The sequence below is a fragment of the Anthonomus grandis genome, chromosome 3 (genome assembly GCF_022605725.1).
Source record: "Anthonomus grandis grandis chromosome 3, icAntGran1.3, whole genome shotgun sequence".
In the NCBI taxonomy this organism is placed as follows: domain Eukaryota; kingdom Metazoa; phylum Arthropoda; class Insecta; order Coleoptera; family Curculionidae; genus Anthonomus; species Anthonomus grandis.
The window spans coordinates 22,151,694-22,170,621 of record NC_065548.1 but is presented as its reverse complement, the minus strand read 5'-3'; the positions used below and the strand labels follow the sequence as shown (position 1 = coordinate 22,170,621).

General features: G+C 32.0%; 1 protein-coding gene across 5 annotated transcripts in view; it reads left to right on the top strand.

Annotated features, from left to right (window-relative positions):
- Positions 1–18,928, top strand: part of LOC126733789 (A disintegrin and metalloproteinase with thrombospondin motifs 7-like) — a 198,213-nt gene that overhangs the window by 55,904 nt on the left and 123,381 nt on the right. The gene's annotated exons all lie outside the window — the stretch shown is intronic.

Sequence of the window (18,928 nt, the reverse complement as noted above, 5' to 3'; positions counted from 1 at the left end):
ATTTTGGAATATTCTTCTCAAGTCTGGTCGCCATACTATCAGCACCATATTCAAGAGCTTGAAAATATACAGCGAAAATTTCTTAAATTCCTTTGGTTTAAATGCGAAAGAGTGTACCCGGACATCGGCTTTTCACATGACCGTTTGCTTGAATGATTTCAGGTAAAGTCCTTACAGGAAAGAAGGAATTCGGCAGATTTACAGTTCTTATATAAATTAATTAATGGCGTAATTGATACGCCAGAGATCTTGCAACTTCTAAATTTACACACTCCTCGGCTATCAGCTAGCAGTTCTCAAACTTTTTACCTTTTAATACCTCGAACCAACATGATAAAATTTTCGCCTATACATAGAGCTTGCAATACATACAACTCTATACAGAATCAATGCGATATATTTAACTGTAGCCTTCCCAAAAGTAAATGAATTCGCATCATTTAGATAACCTTGTCTTCTTATTTTTTATATATTTATTAATAATTTATCATATGTGTAATATTATTTGTATTTTGATAAGATGATTTCATGTTTATATACATCGTTTCCACTCTATTATTGAAGTTTCTCTGTTGAGTGATGTAAGTAAATAAATAAATAAATAAATAAATAAATAGTTATGGACTGAAAAGTACGAGGATTTTTAAATGAAAGAGAATTTTTAAATGAACTGTCCTATACATCTTTAACTCAAATAAAAGAATGGTATTATTTTTTTAATTTCAAATATACCATACAAGTTCTAATTTGGCCACGCAACACTATAAAAGACACATTACTAACTTAAGTGTAATATTTTTAAAGATTTTTTTACTAAAACGAAAACTACTTAAAGACTGTAACTTGTTATGAAGACTGTAACTTACCTTGTATTAAGACTAGTAGGTTAACTGACTATATACCATCTGGTTTAAGACCCATTCTTCAATTTGGCATGACTAAATTACAACTAAAAGAATTTTCCCACACATATAATTTTAAATAGCTTTCATTATTACTGAGATTTTCGTAATTTTGAGGGTTAAGAATCTGAAGCCAAGTATTAAACATATTTGACCTGTTAATAAAACCTGGAAAATTGTATATTTTGCTGTCCACAGATTTGTAGCTAGAAACGCAGCAGTTTCTTCTTCATAAAATTCATTTCTCACTTTTGCTGTTTACATTTGCACTCGCCATTTTCACGAATCAAGTTAAGGGCAACTGATCGCAAATCTCGCCATTGCCTATATTCGATTCAACGTTTTTACTTTTTACAATAATTACAATATAACTCACTAGTTTTTTTGAAATTTTTAAATTTTCCTTTACCGCACGAATCAGCAGACCTGAAAAAAACAGTTACAGTGAACTAAACATCTGGATATTTAATTTTTTTTTTTAATTGTTTGCAAACTTTGATTAACGATTCGTAAATGAAAATATCGAATTTCGTTAGAAGTAAAAAGAAAACTTCTGTAAAATTCTAGAAGCTAAAAAGCACAGAACACAAATATATAGAGAAGTGGTGGTTGCATACAAACTGATAGAAATTGTTCTGACAAATCAGCTAGCGTCCTCTCGCTTGGCAACGGAAACTATTGTAACTAACTTGAGAGTGCCTAATTGGACCAATGAAAATGATGAAAGGCGTGGCCAAATTAAGGCGGGAAATCAAATTTCATTTAATCTGACAATCTTATCATTTAATCGTAATATCTAAAGCATACGCCTACTCAAAAAGGTTACTCATAACGGAAATAGCCTTTTTGATTAGATGTTAGTATCAGATATTAATGATGAGTATTCATTATCATTTATCAATATCTGATATTAGTAATATCAGATATTGATAAATGAGTTAATTTACTGCAATAATCTACGACATGTACTAACAATAGTATTGGACAAATGCAAATAAAACAACGTTTTCCTTTAATACATTTATTATCTAATTTTCCTGAAAAAAAATTACTTAAAATGATATACAATAATTTATTATAACAGACATTTTATAAATTAGAATGAATCTAAAAATGTTTAAAAGTATTTTGTTAGCACTGAAATACCCTAATTTTAAACAGATTTGAAAAGGTCGTCAAAATTTTTGTGCTATTTTCTCAACATACCTCTAAAGGCATTCTTATTAGGTTAATAATATCCTTATTTTATTAACACATAGATTCAATAGAGGATGAATTATCCTTATTTAATATATACTAGTATCTGTTTCCTAAAGAAAAATTACATTACATATTCAATTAAACAGATTTTAAAATTATTTAAATTATAATTTAAATATTAATTTCTAAAATTAATTAAAAATTCTATAGCAGAGTATTATCAAAAGAAACAATATATCCATCTACAAAATAAATAAACTCTTTGAAAATGAAAATAACTTTTTAGAATAAAAATATATATCACTTACATAGTATATATTTATTGGTCTCTTAAAATACGGAACTATAATATTAATAAAACCTTAATTCAAGGACAGATGTTCAGATAAAATAAAAAGAAACTCTTAAAAAAACACAAGTTGTAAGAAAAACATTAATTCTGATCCATTCGGGGTGCTCAGGTCTCTTAGTCTCTATACCTATGTCTCGTCTCAGTAAACACAGGAAGTGGTATGATACGAGCATAAAATAAAAAATAGGCAGTGCAAACCTTATAAATCAATTTACTAAATGATTCATGTGAAAAAAAGAAAAAATAAATGTTTAAATAAATATGTATCCTAGTGTAAAGCCAGCAGTATCAGCATTATTAAAATTTGTAGAGACAACTGATCAGAAGAAATTCTATAGCTCAAAGTCTTGATAAAATTTACATTGCATATATTGCATACATTGCGTAATGGGAACTACAGGAAATTTAAAAAATCCTTTAACATAGTAAGTTTCTCAGAACCATTTAAAATATACATACTTTTACATCAAGGAAATTGTCAGGAGAATTTTAAATTAATTTTTAGTTGTTGAATACAAAATGAGAGGACAGATATTTTGTAATATGTATTTATAATAATCAAGTTAAAAATGAAATACTTGAAAAGTGAAACTTCTTCATTGAAATCAACTGAATTTGATTTATTAAAGACTAAAGATTGACAATACAAAAACATAATAGTAATAAATAAAATCAGGTTTTCTTACCATAAACCTGGAAGTGCTTACCGCAAATCAATTAAAATATTACTCCCAATATTGAAAGAGAACTTTTTAGAAAGTCATGAATTTAAAATAACATCCTTAAAACGAATAGTAAACTCAACCCACGCTTACACTCATTGAAATGAAAAACAAACTCAAATGGTATGACAATGACAAATGATGTTCTATCAGTCAATGTCAACAACTGTCATTTAGCTTCCTGTAAATTTTGCTAAGCAAGATGGCCGACATACAATTCCGATTATCACCATACAAGCTTCATACATGTGCTAAAAAGCTAGGAATAATATCAGATGCTTAATATTCCATGCAATCTCGTGGCGGTAGTATTTACTACTATTTATGTCCTATATGTAATATTTATATAATATGCCTGCCTAATAAACTGCACCGCACTGAAATGTCAACTGATTTCCCAGCGCTGACGCGGCTCCTTATATACTTGACGGAAGATTCGCTAACCTTTCATGCGTCTTCAGAGATGTCTTGTGATGTGCCCGCTTATTATGTCATTCCGTAATGATGAAAAAAGGGCGAAAAAAGTTAATATAGACGATATTGCCAACATCGTTATACTGCTCCCTCTCTAAGCTCATCTCGTTTCACAATTAATTTAAAGATGGTGGATGTCGATATCGGTAGAAGATTCTCCTCTTGCAACTAGATCTCTTGTAGAAATAACAATCAAAGGTTTTCTCTAGAGAATGACGTTGAGGAGTATAACAGCACACCAGAACTTGCCCGCTTGTAGACCTGACCACTCTCTTCATTAGCTATCTTAAATGCTTGTTCGCCTCTGGGGTTACGCAGCTCTTGAATAATTTCTGCAGAAAATCTCAGCTATTCCTCCAGACATTTGTAGGATTAACCCATAGAATGTACTATAGCATACTCTGCTAGAGCAGTAATCAGGTCTTACTGCACTACATAGGTCACGCCGTATCTTTTTTGGCCACAAGATGGGCTTTGAATTTATCGAATGTCAAATTTGACTTTGGTTTGATTTTCCGCAGATTAGCGTCTTCGTGATTTCCATAATAAGGAGCCAATCGGTTAAAGTTATCGAGTCGAGCTTTATATTCCAGGATATTTGAAGTTTCGGTGACAGACCCTTCCGTCTCTTATGACCTCTGGTCTTTAACATTGACGTCATATGCGTTCTTTATCCGATCGCTGGCATCTTGAATGTAATATACACTTGATTATGAATGACATCCATTCATCAGTTCATGCCAACCATGCCATCTCATTGCGGATATAATGCAGTAGTTCTTGTTTTCTTGACTCCAAGCATTTTATAGATATTTTGGAATAAGGCGTAGGCGAAAGTAGAGGTTTTTTGGTTTGATAGAGGGTACACCTCAACCCATTTGCTGAAGTAGTCCATCACGACCACGATGTATTTGTTCCCTACTTCTGATTCGGGAAACGGACCAGCAACGTCAATAGCAATCCTTTAAAAGGGAATTCCCACGTTGTACTGGCACATCAAGGTATTCTGCTGTCTCTACGGCCCATTACTTGCCGCACATACACCGTAACAATATCGCACATACAATTACACCTACATAGGTGTAACTCGTGTATAATAGAAAATTTCCGAAACGCTGTAGTGTCTTATCTCCCGACTCCAGCGCATCCTTAAACTATACACTTTTCTTTGAAGCTACAGCCTGAATATGTGCCCCAACCAAAAAGGTAGGCACATATTTTTGAGCCTTTTAGATGGAGAAAAAACTTCAAGATGCTGTTGTTGGAGTTTTTAAACCACACACGACTTATCAGGATACCTAGCGGTGAGGTACAATCTTTTAAAAACTTTTACGCTTCCTGTAAAACCATAACACTGAGAGTTGATGGAGAACTGGCAGGTGACGCCACTTCATTTTAAGATTGGTTCTGTACCAGTCTCTTAGTCTGCCTTGTTTTTGACCCAGTAAAATATTTTTCTCACTTTGCCAGAGTTTTTGTTAGTCCAAGTGGACCTCCTGACACACCGGCATGGATTGCTTCTGTTACGACTTGCTGAATATAGCTCTATAGCTCGACGATCGCCCCTTCGCATTGAGTTCCTCAGTTTGGCGAGAGTAAATCTAGCGTTTTCTGTAGAGTGTCTTTTTATGTGACTTACTTTCTCACGTTTACAACGCTGCAACTTTCGGTCCCGATGGCTACATACTCCATGAACCTCCTTAATGATCCGCTTAACCGATTCCTCGAGGTCGTCCTCTCTTGGAATCGTATTAATCTATCTACTAGCTTAAGTAGAAGTACAAGTAGTAAGTACTGCCTCATTTCACTATCGCGGAGTCCATCCAGGAATGCTTGGAGTACCAAACGTTCCATGATTCTTCCCAGGAAATCTAGATATGCCTGCCGAATTAGTTTTTTTCAATTTAGCATTGTTTCACAAAATCTTTTCTTTTAACCAGGCAGATTGCTGTCTTTGCTTTTCTCAAGTACACTTTTTAAATTGGTGAATGTGGCAGAGTTTTCTTTTAGTTCTGCAAAGTTTTTCAGCAGTTTAACTTAATTTAGCTCTAGATCAAAATCCAGACTGTAATATGTCAACGACGTACCTATACCAACATCTTATCTATTTTTTATAAACCTCGCAATTTGAGATTTCTCTTTCAAGGAAAAACACACTTCTGTCAGAAAAGCTGACAAGTTGGCACCCATTACAAGACTAAACTTTTGGCAATATATTACAGTTGTCACTAGTTCTACCGAGGACTTACTGGAATATCAGGCATTTCTAAGCTCTATCAATCCTTCTGTTAATTTCACTGTTTTGTTAATTTTATAGACTAAAATTTTCTCATCCTGACTGAAATATGTGCTACATCGAACAAAGCGGAAGGAGAATCGAGACGAGAATCAAAGAATTTAGTAAACTCATTAAAAAGAATATAAACCCATTGATAACCAATACATCCTCTCCTTTCGCCAATCATAATATTAAGGCTGAATATAAACACATCAAAATACTCTAGGGAACACATACAAATATGTTAATATTTTTGAGAAGATTGGAAAAAAGTTAATTATTGCAATTTTTTTACATTATTCAAATAAAATAACAATATAATTATTAACTTCTTTTTGTTGATTATAATTTACTCATAATTTAGGGCCCAAATAAAAATAAAGAACGAAATTTCATTTATTACCGTTTATTAAAAAAAATTATAAAAATAAAAATGTACCAAATACAAATTAAACTAGTAGCTAGATGATCCACCTCTATTATTAATAACACTTTGGCATCGCCTAGGCATACTTAAATTAAATTATTAATTAATTCTTGGGGCAACTCCTCCCAAACATGTGTCACAGCAAGACGAAGCCCCAGAGCGCTTTGAAAAAAGTCAAATCGTTGAAGAAGTTGCCTTTTTAATCAATCCCAAACATGCTCAATTGGATTAAGGTCCAGTGAGGTAGAGGGCCAGGGTAGAAGATGGATTTGATTTTCCTCAATAGCGATTCGTACAAGCCGTGCTCGAAGTGGTGGGGCATTATCTTGTTGCAACAACGAATTTGAGCCCATTTCGCGTAAACATGGAACAATTACAAGCAGTAGTATATTATCCACAAAAATGAGGTTGGTTTTTCCGTCAAGTCTAATGTCACCCCAAAACATTAGTGATCCACCACGTTGCCTTACTACTTCCCGGGCATGACGCAAACGACTTTCATTTCCTTCCTCTCTCCAGACACAAATTCTCAGAATCAGGATAAAATGAAAGTCGAGACTCATCCGTAAAAAGAACTGTGGCCCATCTTTCTTGATTCCAATTAACATGTTCTTGGCATCACGTTAATCTTGCACCTCGATTTCCTAAAGTTAACCGAGGAACCCTTAGGGGTCTTTTGGCATGAAGTCCTCTCTCATGCAAACGGTTTCTAATAGTTTGACTTGAAACCTCGACGTTATGCACTCGTGAGAGCTGCTGAATCAAAACAGAGGCTGTTACCGTGGGATTTCTTTGAGCTTGCAAAATTATAAAACGGTCTTGGGCAGGTGTGGTAACTCGCGACGGGCCTTGATGCCGTTCGCTAACATCATTTGTCTCTCTATATCTTGTCCACAAACGGTTAATTACACTGGGAGATGTATCCAAAGCTCTTGCAACGTCTCTTTTTCTTGTTCCTGCCTCAAGCATTCCAACTGCTCTTAGCATTCGTCTTTCCATTTTTATTCAATAAAAACTAAATCACAATTGTTCGGTTGGAACCACAGAAAATGCGATATTGCGTTAGAATTTAAAAATTATAATCTGCGTTATTTCGACAAAATGTGCAAGTAGCAAAAACGCTTTTCTGGCATGATTTTTTGTACCCAAATATATATTTTACTTCGTTGGTATCTTAATATTAAAGCTAGTATCTATTCCGTATGAAAATATATATATATAAAAATTTATAAGGCAAAAAAAACTATTTTTCTAAGTGTTCCTTAGACCATTTTGATTTGTATAACTGTATATGTTCGAGCCTGAAGCGGATACCAAAGTGCTCCACGTTTGTCAAAAGGGTTTCAAGTTGGATCTTTTGAAAATCCTGGAAATAAATAAAGCCATCAAATCACCGATTTACACTTGCGTTAATCAGCAAACTACATTTGAGCGCAACATTTTCTTCAATTTCTTAAATCTTAACAGTAACACTAACATTTAATTTGACTCAATAACAAATTTAACACACCCTTATTTATTTATTTACACCCTAGAACACTACAGTCCGATGGTTCTCTCTCACTCCCTTCCTATACTGAATAGAAATCTGCTAATCCAAGATTGTTTAATATTGTTCTAATTTTAACTGTTTAGTAGATGTCGGGCAAGTATTATTTGTTATTGTTTATAATTTGTATGTGCGTTAAGTAACTGTTTTTTACAATTTTACAATTTTAGTCTGTATTTTTTATGTCATCTTATAGAAAAAAATGTTCGTAAATGTTTTTGAACTGTTTCTAATATATTAGAGAGTCCGATGATGGCAAGAACACTTGCCGAAATGCATCACTACTGAAATTAGAGGATTAGCATTTTATTTATGGAGAAAAGACTTCCCCTACTATGTTTTTAATGTTATATTGACTCCACTTCAGAAAGGACTTCCTTAATAATCGATTTATTTAGTTTACTATTATCATCATATCATATAATATGAGTACAACATGAAAGCAAACTCTTGAAAATAAATTAAGAAAATACATGCCTTTAAAAAATTATCAGTAATCTTGATGCAATTGTGTAATAACTCCCAATGTAAAAGATTTAATTAGATAAGTTTATTAATTTCGGAGTTCTAACGAAAATAATAACTATTTAAAACAGTACAAAAATCTCATCCATTATTCACACAAAATTGACGAAAACAAAGAAAACACAAAGTCACGTTCTCACAACATATAATCGCAGGCTACACGTGTTTCACTCTAGCTAGAGCATCATCAGGCCTGATAAAGTATTGGTCAAAACAAAACTAAAATTAAAAAAAATAGTTAAGCACCCTGGATTTATGATATTATTTTTTTTATTTAACTGCACGATTTTTTGTGAGATAATAGTAATTACTTAGGTACTATAGTATATATTTTATCTAGTTTGAACTAATACTGATTGCAATAAATTAAAAAATTGTATTTGAACTTCAATCAATGCCATTATGCTACAGATTTTTCTTGATATATTGCAGGTGCCATGTTGCTGACGATCTATTAAACATGTTCCAAGTGTATCTAAAATATCTTTAATATAATGTGAATCAGAACTTGTCGCTGACCAATCTATACATAAAATATTGTGGATATTCCGTAAATATATACCATACTTTGAGTGGCATTCCCGTATTTGATGTATGTCTTCGTAAAGCGAATAATTATTTGAAATGAATACCATTGTGTTTTTTAGCTTCCATCTACTGCTGTTTTCCATCTATTGTCTATCCATATATTCCATCTACTGTCTATTTTTTACATATTTTTTATGTACTATTTCAACTCTTAATCATCAGATTGGTGAAGCTTTTCTTTAATATCTTCACTTAAAAAATATATTAATCCAACTCAATATTTTATGTTCCATGTAAAGAATCTTTACAGCAATATCAAAGTGGATTAAATATTAGTTATAATTTATCTCTCATTGCAAATATGCAAAATTGGTAACATGCCAGAAACTCGTTAAAAGTTAAAAAAAATAAATAAAAAGAAATTAAACCAAAATATTTATTAAATTGAAATAGAAAGGGGTGTTATAAATCGGTTTTTAAAATATTTGGACGGTTAATTTAATGTATAAATAGCGAAATAAATATTCTAGATAATTTGTCTAACAAATGGCTTGAAAAAATAAAATAGTTTTTCACGCCAATTTTTATTATTTAATATATACACAATTAATTTAAAAAAAAAATATACTTTTAATATTTAGTTATTATAAGTTTAGGATTTACAAGTTTACAAGAATTTTATAAACTAAATTGATTGAGTTCATAGATCTTGTAAAAAAGAAACACAAAAGAAAAAATAAATAATGTAAAAAATTAAAAGCAGAGGAAAATTAATAAAACACGGAATAAAAGATGTTAAAAAATACGTATTAAAATTATTTATATTTTTAATTTTATAGTTTACAAAAACTCATTTATCGTCATGTGATTGAATAGAAATATTCCATTGGCGTTTGAAGAATCATCCCATTAATTAAATATAATTTCGGCAGATTATTTAAATACAAAATTATTTATCTACATAAAAAGTTTACATCTATAAAAAAAAGGTTAAAAAAAAAGATTTAAAAAGTTAAAAAATTGATCTGAAATTTCGACTAAGAATTTAATTAAGACTTTTTTAAAACTTTTCTATAGTCCTTATTTATTTTAAACCTGCCTCTACAATAAAATTACTTTAGTTTTCATATTGTTATTACAATTATACGAATAAAATTTAATTGTATAATTTTCAAATTTTAATCTGACAGTCTCTCATATTAATTCAATAAGATCGTTACGCCCCTGCTAATAGTGTGGGTATATTTTATAAATTATGGGATGCGAAGAAGGAAGAAAATTGCTTATAGTCGGTTTAATTATGGGCTTAGCTAATGGAAGATATATATCTTTTGATTTGTATCATACAAAGCGATCGGATTCATTGATAGGATTACATCTTTTTAAATTAGCATTTTTAAGATTAAAAAGACATAAAAGCCATTTTAAGCGCAGACTAAAAATAATAAAATATTCCGGTAAAATAAAACTTTTTGTGGCGTTTTATTTAAGATAAAGACCTCACCCTTAGGACGGTCATAAACCTTTTAATAAATTTTCTTGGCACCGCCTTGTAATTTCTGTAATACCGCAAATAAAAGAAGATCCGTGTAGCGAAAGAAACAGGGCTACCGGTGCCCTTGCAGGATATGCCAATAAAGTTGTTTTATTTTAGTTTTAAGGGCTCTAAGGAAGAGGTAAAGATAGGGCTAATGGTACTTAATCATTCCCCTTTTTTTCTTTAATAAAATGTTTATTGTGTATACAGAAAAGAAAGAAAAATAAATGTTTATAAGCAAAAATATGTAAGTAATAGCAAAGCTTTCTATTTTACAATAGAAATACCAATATACACTTGCGTGCATAGAAATCGGCCCACTGTAAACTTTTGACTTTAAATATATTTTTAAAAAAAATTATGCATCAGAACAAAAAATGAAATATGCTGTTTGAAAGACAATTTATTATCCTTTAATATGAGTATAAGTTTATGAAAACTTATTTGAACATCCTATCTTTAACATAGTGAAATTAATGCATTAGGAAATTAGGGTTTTTTATTATTAACATAAATAGGGTTATTGACAATTTAAAACTTAACACTAAATTTTTTAATAATGGGTATGACCTCCTCTTGCCCTAATAACATCTCTCATACGATTAGGCATAGATCTAATCAAGTTTCTCTCTCAAATGGCTCTCAAAGCCACTCTTCTTCTACTGCAACAATAAGCTCTGGGATCGAGTTTGGGGTAAGTCTTGCTCGAATTCTTCGTTTTAGCTCATCCCATAAATGTTCGATCGGATTTAGGTCAGGACTGTATGCTGGCCACTCCATAACCCGAAAACCGACTTCTGCAATGTAATCTTGCACGATTCTTGCGGTGTGCGACCTTGCGTTGTCATGCATAAAGGTAAATTCATCTCCAATGTAGTCGACGTAAGGTACCACATGAATTGCTAAAATCTCCTCGATATACCTAGCAGCCGTTAAACCTCTTCTTCCGTGAACACGGTCGCCCCTACGAATGAACTGAAGGTCGGTTCGTGCTTCTATGGAAATTGCACCCCAGATCATGCCGGAACCACCTCCATAAGCACTTCACTCTTCAAAGCAGCAGTCTGCAAATCGCTCTCTTGGTCTTCGGTACACTTTCCTTCTTCGGTCGCTACCATGGAGGCATATTCTGGACTCATCTGAGAACAGAACAGATCCCATTGTTCCAACGTCCAATTCAGATGATCCCTTGCAAAATGCAGGCGTGCTTGCCGATGAGCTGGAGTAAGTTTTAAACCAATCGCAGGTGTTTTAGGGGTCAGGTTATTTTCCTGCAGTCTTCGTCTTACTGTCCACTGGCTAATAGGCACTCCTCGCACCTCACGGAGCTGTCGTTGCACTTAAACGGCATTAAGGTGACGATTTCTTAATATTGTTGACACAATAAAGCGGTCAGCACGAGCGGTTGTAAATCGCTTCCTACCTGTTCCAAGTCGCCTATGAAAGGATCCAGTCTCCTCATAACGTTGGCACACTCTTCGAACCGCTGCGCGAGTCATATCCAATTGTCTAGCAACAGCTCGCTGTCTAAGTCCATTCTCGATTAAAGCAATAACTTGGGCGGCTTTTTGTGGTGTAGTAGATTAGATTAAATCTAGACTAATCTAAGACTAATCTAATCTCTAATCTGTAGTGTAGTATGCATTAAATTAACACACTTGAATACTATTGAGGTTATGAAAAACGAATAATATGCAAATTTCAGTTGCAAACGCAAGGATTTTATTATTTGACAAATTTGTTATATTCGTTACAATCACCACATAAACACCGTTCATTTGTTTACCGGTTGCTACGAATATAAACGATAAGCGTTCTTAATAAATTTCTACTCACCCTTTTTTGATCTGATGGATAATTAAAAAAAAATATACATTTAAAGTCAAAAGTTTACAGTGGGCCGATTTCTATGCACGCAAGTTTATTTGCTACATAGAAATATCTAATTGTTGTTCTTAACAAGAATTTATCATTTTCTTATTAATACCCGTACATTATATAATATTAGCAATACCAACCCTGAAAAGAGTTTAAAAATCATGATGTATTTTATCAAAAGTAAATTTCTCAAGATTCTTTTGGAAATTTTGAAAGCCAAAAAATTGGAATGAAATAAACTTTCAGCTTTTAAACTTAGGTTCTTTTGGTATATTAGACATTAAATTATTTACCTTAATAAATGAAATATAAATAGTGAAGTAGTATAATTGATATTTCAGTATACTAAAGGTATAAAGTTCTGATTTAAATAGAAAAATTATTTCCTAAATATTTATAAAAGAGACAGTTAATTGATTTCTTGGCCTCGATATTTTAAGTAAATATTGTTTCTTCGATATTAGATCTAGATATGTGGTAGATCTATATATCTTGTTACAAAAAAACGAATAAAGATATTTTTTTAGATAACTTTTGTTTTAATTATCTAATCTATCAATTAAATAATTTCAAAACAACTTATATTTTTTATAAGAAAAAAATGTAAGTGGCTAATAACTTCATGTTCACCGAGTAAAAAACCAACGAGTAATTAGTTTTTAAATTAAAATTTAATATGCCTTTAGCTCTGTCAAAAAATCAAGAAAAATTTTATATAAAGTAATCATATACTTATGGTTTGTGTATTCGCAGAAATAATTTAATTGCGTAATATGATAAGCGGCGTTTTCTTGGAAAATAACAACGAATTTGTCAACAATTTTATATTAAAAATAAGAAAAGGATTTTACCAAGACTTTTTGAATGAATGAATGTCTATATCTATTATGTTCTGGATAAAACTCAAAAAATACTTTCGAAAAATAAATTTATAAAATTATAGTTAGTCCCCAATTTACAACGATTAACATAAATAGGGGTATTCCTAAGCAAAAATAGCTTCATTTATTCACATTTAATTGGATATTATTCAGAAATTAGCTAAGGTCAAGGTGAATATGATTTTAAATTTCATAATACTGACAAAATATTAACAAGTACAATATATGTCATCTTTCTTTTTATTTAGTTACTCGGCACAAACATTTTTAATACTTACTAGATTCTTATTTTAGAAATTTAAGTTTTAATACTAACTAAAATAAGTTAAGAAAAACTGCTAATTCAAACATTTTTGGATGTCTTTAGGTCAGTATCAAAAAAGAGAAACAAAACATTTAATTGCCCTCTTGAATTATATTTAATACTTACATCTCTAGTTGCACTGAATCTATTAGGTATCTAATAGCAATCAAGTTTTTCTGCGGAAATCAAGAACCTTCATGTCACTGTTGCTGCTCCGCTGTTGGATTACCAATTTGTCATGTGCCACGTGCTGTTAAGAAACGAAATTAAAACTCTAACATTATAAAGAGAATACAGAAAGTATACATCTAATATAAACAGTATAGGAGCAAAACTGGTAAGACTTGGGATCTTTCCGCCAGAAAATATTTAGATCGACACAGCTATCATAAGAGCTATGCTAACGTACGGCGCTCTATCTGGGGTCAGAAAATAGATCAAGTCGCTATTTGCCGAAAACAAGACCATACTTAAAGCATGATATGCCTAAACATAACGGAAACCATGAGAACTGCTTCGACTGGAGCTTTGAAGATGGAATGATGTATCTGATCCCTGGGACGCTTGCTTCAGGGAGATAATCGGTTCCATAATGACTCGCTTTAGCTCTATAGGAATTTATAGTAATCAATATGAATAGCTTTATAAGGCTTACTACTGATAGGAATCAAAAAATTTATTGCATTTAACCAACCATGTAAGTACCTAGTATTAAAAATATCTACTTAGGTGGTTCTGAACCTAAAACAGTTCGAGCTGCGGCGTACACTCAAAAACATCCAATTAAAGCTGTAATTTATGCAAGCATGAAGTACTATGCCAAGTATTCTTAAAAACAGAAATATATGGCATAACCCTACTGATAAAACGGTGAATATTGCAGGCAGGCAGTTTTTGCGCTGACTAGAATATGCTTCATAGCAGAACTAGTGCAGCGATGCAACCGCACTTTTGTGAAAACTTCCTTTAAAATGGGATTTAGCTGTCAAGGACTTAGCTGAATCAAGTGACCAAACCACAGCAAACATTCACGGTAATTGGGGGGCCGATTCCCTAGCCAAAAAGCCGCCGCTCTTGACTAATTGAAACGGAGTCTTTCGCCCTCTCCACATTACCGATATAGAAATAGATGTAAATAAATGCACGCCTAAAAATTGAAGGAAAAATACTTAAGTAAATACCTAGAAAATAACTAATTTTAAATTCAAAATTGTAAAAAGTCTGAAAAACAAATCAGGTTAGAGACAATCATAATGTAGTTGGAACGGTATAAAGGTGGTAGCTTTGTACCGTTATATAAATTTAAATTGAATTTAATTGAAAATATGTTTAATGAAATAAATACAAATATATAAAGAGACTGAAATGTATTTTATACTTCCGTTTTAATGGTGGCTATGTTGGTCGCAGAATATTACGAAATAATAAAACCAGATATACGAGCGCTGAGCGCTTTTGGCGTATGAGCCATTATCGGTACTAACTGAAAGTTGAGAGGTGAATGTGATTTTTTATTTTAAATAGAAAAAAGAATTTTAAAAATAAAGATAGAGAGATAAAATAGGGGGCTTGGGGCAACAGGGTACATAAGCCACATTTTACTAAAAATCGAGATTTCTTTAACATTTAATTAGACTTTAAAGGTCCCAAGCCATTTGCAAAGTAAATTACTAAGAACCAAAAGTTTTTTCTCTATGCAGAATACATCGAATATTTTCAGTCAATAATAAAGCGGTTAAACAAGTGATTTTTAGTTTAAATTAGTATATCAGACAGAGATTACTATCCAACCGATAGTGAGCGTGAATGACTATCTAAATCTAAAATAATGGTAAGTCTTAGAACATTGAAAGGCTAGAACTAGCATTACCGTGGAACAATGAGCAGTTTGTTTGCTTGCAAATCTGATGCAATGATGCCAAATGCTTATGTAGAAATAGCAAAAAAAAATACTTTATATCATAAAAATTTGTGACTTATTTTAACAGGTACAAAACAATTCTACTGTTTCTCTTTAATAAAATCTAAAACATTTTCTTTAATAACATATGATAAGATACTCTATAAAGAAGGCAATATTCAAAATAAAATAAATGCAGATTACGTATATTTGAGAAAAAGGCAATAACATCACAACGCCGCTCGATCGCATTGTTGATTCCACCTACACAAGAAATCCTTACCAGCCAGGTCGTCAAAAAATATTTACATGATAAATATTTATTAATATTAGATTATGCTTTAACTTATAAACAATATTATCGTTTATAAAATGTTTATGCGTACAGTATCGGTATTTACTTGTGAACAGATCGGCTTGAATCGCCTTTTTTCCATGGTGCGGTACAAACGGCAAAAGTGTTTACCATCATAGCAGTTCACAAAAACACTCAAATGCGTCTTTTTCAATGAAAAACTAAAAAAAAAACAGAACTTCACAAAACCCAAATGTAAAAACAAGTCCGTTTGACGATATCAGCTTGCAAGCAGAATGTTATTTTTTTTTTGCTTGGAAGATGTTATTCTTGCACTTAAAATAAGATAAGCCTGTTTCTACTTTTTATTTTTAATCCAACACCAGTAAGTTAAATTAACATTATTATATGTGTTGATATGTGGCTAAAAATTTCCTCTTTTGAAAATGTGTGTAAACTTGACAACAGAGAATCGATAAATATGTTTGTAAACAAAACACCCCTCTTCCCCTGTGCACATGTTGAACTCAAACAAAGTTATTGTTTACTAATTCTAGTCTTTCAATGTTCTAAGTGGTAAGTAAACAAAATTGTTCTACCAATTTATATAATTTTCGAAAAATGTAAGTTAGGAGAAACTATCAGTTACATACATATTAGAAAAAATCTCGTCGCTATAAAAAAAAATAATATTGGATTGGCCTTTCCATTCACCCGATTTGAACCCTATAGAGAATCTTTGGCCTTTAACATCGCAAACATCAAAAGTCCTATGGCTAGTTTTGCAAAAAAAGAAATGATCACAGATGGACTAAATAATATCTTTAAACTTTTGGTATTATCTCAACAGTAGGAAGGCGGTAAATAAAATTTCAAATTCAATGTATTATGGTGATAATGAATATTCTGGTTGCGAACAGATAGCGGAGGGTTTTGCTCAGTTTTTTTTAACTGTCTACAATACTAATATAAATAAAAATAATAATTATTATATAGGTCAACAGGTGGGAGAAAATATGACAATTCCTAATCCCCAACTGTCTGTTGGTTTGATTTTTGATAAAATTTTAAAATTTAAGGCCAAAGTTAGTTCAGGTCCTGATGGGATACCAAACTATTTTTTACAAAAATGTGTGTATACTGTTTCTCGCCCTCTATTCTTCCTTTTTCAGAAATCCCTTGGCTCAACACTCTTTTTGTCATTATAAAAGCATAGTTTTATGGTACCAATATTTAAATCAGCATGATAATGACCAAATAGGCAACTGTAGGGGTGTTTGCATCCAGTCGGCCATTCTAAAATTGTTGGACAGTCTTATCTACGACCAAATTTACTTCTATTGCAAGGAGCTGTTGCTCAATCAGCAGCATGGGTTTAGTTCGGGCAGATCTACGATCACTAACTTGTTCATCTATCAGCAGGATCTGTTGGATTGAGAGGGGATGTCAGATGGATGTAATTTATACAGACTTCTCCAAGGCTTTTGATAGAGTCGATCACAGAATCTTGCAGGAGAAATTTAGAGTGTTTGGTTTCTCCAATCATATAGTTGCCTGGTTCACAAGCTTCTTGTCAGGCCGGACTCAGCAGGTTAGATTGAGTAGTGCTAGATCCAGCAATATCAATGTATGTTCTGGTGTACCTCAGGGTGGACACTGCTCACCATTGCTCTTTAACATTTTCATTAATGATATAGATACATGTTTTGAAAATAGTGCCTTTTTATTGTTTGCAGATGACCTGAAATTTTATAGAGTAAGCCAGACTCCCAAAGACCAAATTTTGTTACAGAATGACCTGAATAGGCTAAATGATTGGTGTGTGAACAATATCTTATTCTTAAACATAAAGAAATGAAGTAAAAAAGTTGTAACATCATACAATTTAGAGGGAAGCCCTGTTCAGTATTCTGATACAATCAAGGATCTTGGCATTTATTTTGACGATCATTTAAATATTAATATACACAAATAATATAGTGGTTAGGTCCTCCAGGGTTCTGGGTTTTGTTCTGCGTAACTGTAGAGAGCTATCAGTCGAGACCTGTAAGAGAGTTTACATGTATTTGGTGGTTTCTTTATTGGAGTATGGCTCAATGATATGGTCCCACTATTACATGAACAGCTGTCTGGCCCTTGAAAGGATTCAGAATAAGCCATTTCACAGTACCAATTATGCCACTCAGTCCCCTATCGAAAGAACCTTAAATATTATCAACCATGAGGATATTGAAGTTGTGGGCATTGGCTTGTCTAGTTTTAGGAATCAAATTAGAGAGATTGTGCAAACTCTTCTGTTGATTTTATGTTGGTTTGCCTGTAAAAACATATTTGTATTTTAGCTATTTTAAGTTATGGTTAGGTCTAACTATTGAACTTTGTAATATTTTTTTTTTTGTAATAGGGTTGATCCCGTCTATTAAATAAATAAAATTAAAATAAACTTGAGTGTTTCTTATTATAACCAAGAAAATTCCAACACTTACTTTAAAAAAACTATCATTTTTAAATGTATGTTATTACTAACACATACCACGTTTAAAATCGTTTTCTTAAAAATTACTGAATGCTTGACAGGAGTTCCACATAGTAAAAAAATATTATCACAAATTAAAACAACATTTAAGACTACAAATAACACATCACTAAATGTAGAAAGATCTACAATATTTGAAAAAAGGCAAGACGTTTGTACCCTTCCATGTTTATGTTTAAATTCTATCAGTAGGCGGGAAACACAACGTTAAAATAGGTTAGAGTTATTCAAAAACTACCTATTCAAAGGATAATGGCGACAAATCGATCTAGAAATATTGATTACAAAAGTGGGATGTTAAAAAAAAATAGTGAAACAAACTAGACTTCAATAGTAATCTTGTGTTTGGGTAAAGAGCTTGAAAATATATTGCAATTTATTCAACGGTGTAAAGGCAAACTTTAAATAGCATCAGCAGAAAAGATGCTAATTGTTAATTGTGCAGTCTGCTATGTAACGGAACGTAAAGTCTACTGAAGTTTACTTGTATATTTAAACATGAGGGATTATGGTTGAGCTCATTGGTGATATGAATATCTTCAAGTAATTCCCGTCCGTTGTACTTTTTAGAAGTAAAGGATTTTAGATTTAGACTTTAAACTAAAACTATGGTTACTAGATTTCATAATAATATGTTCAC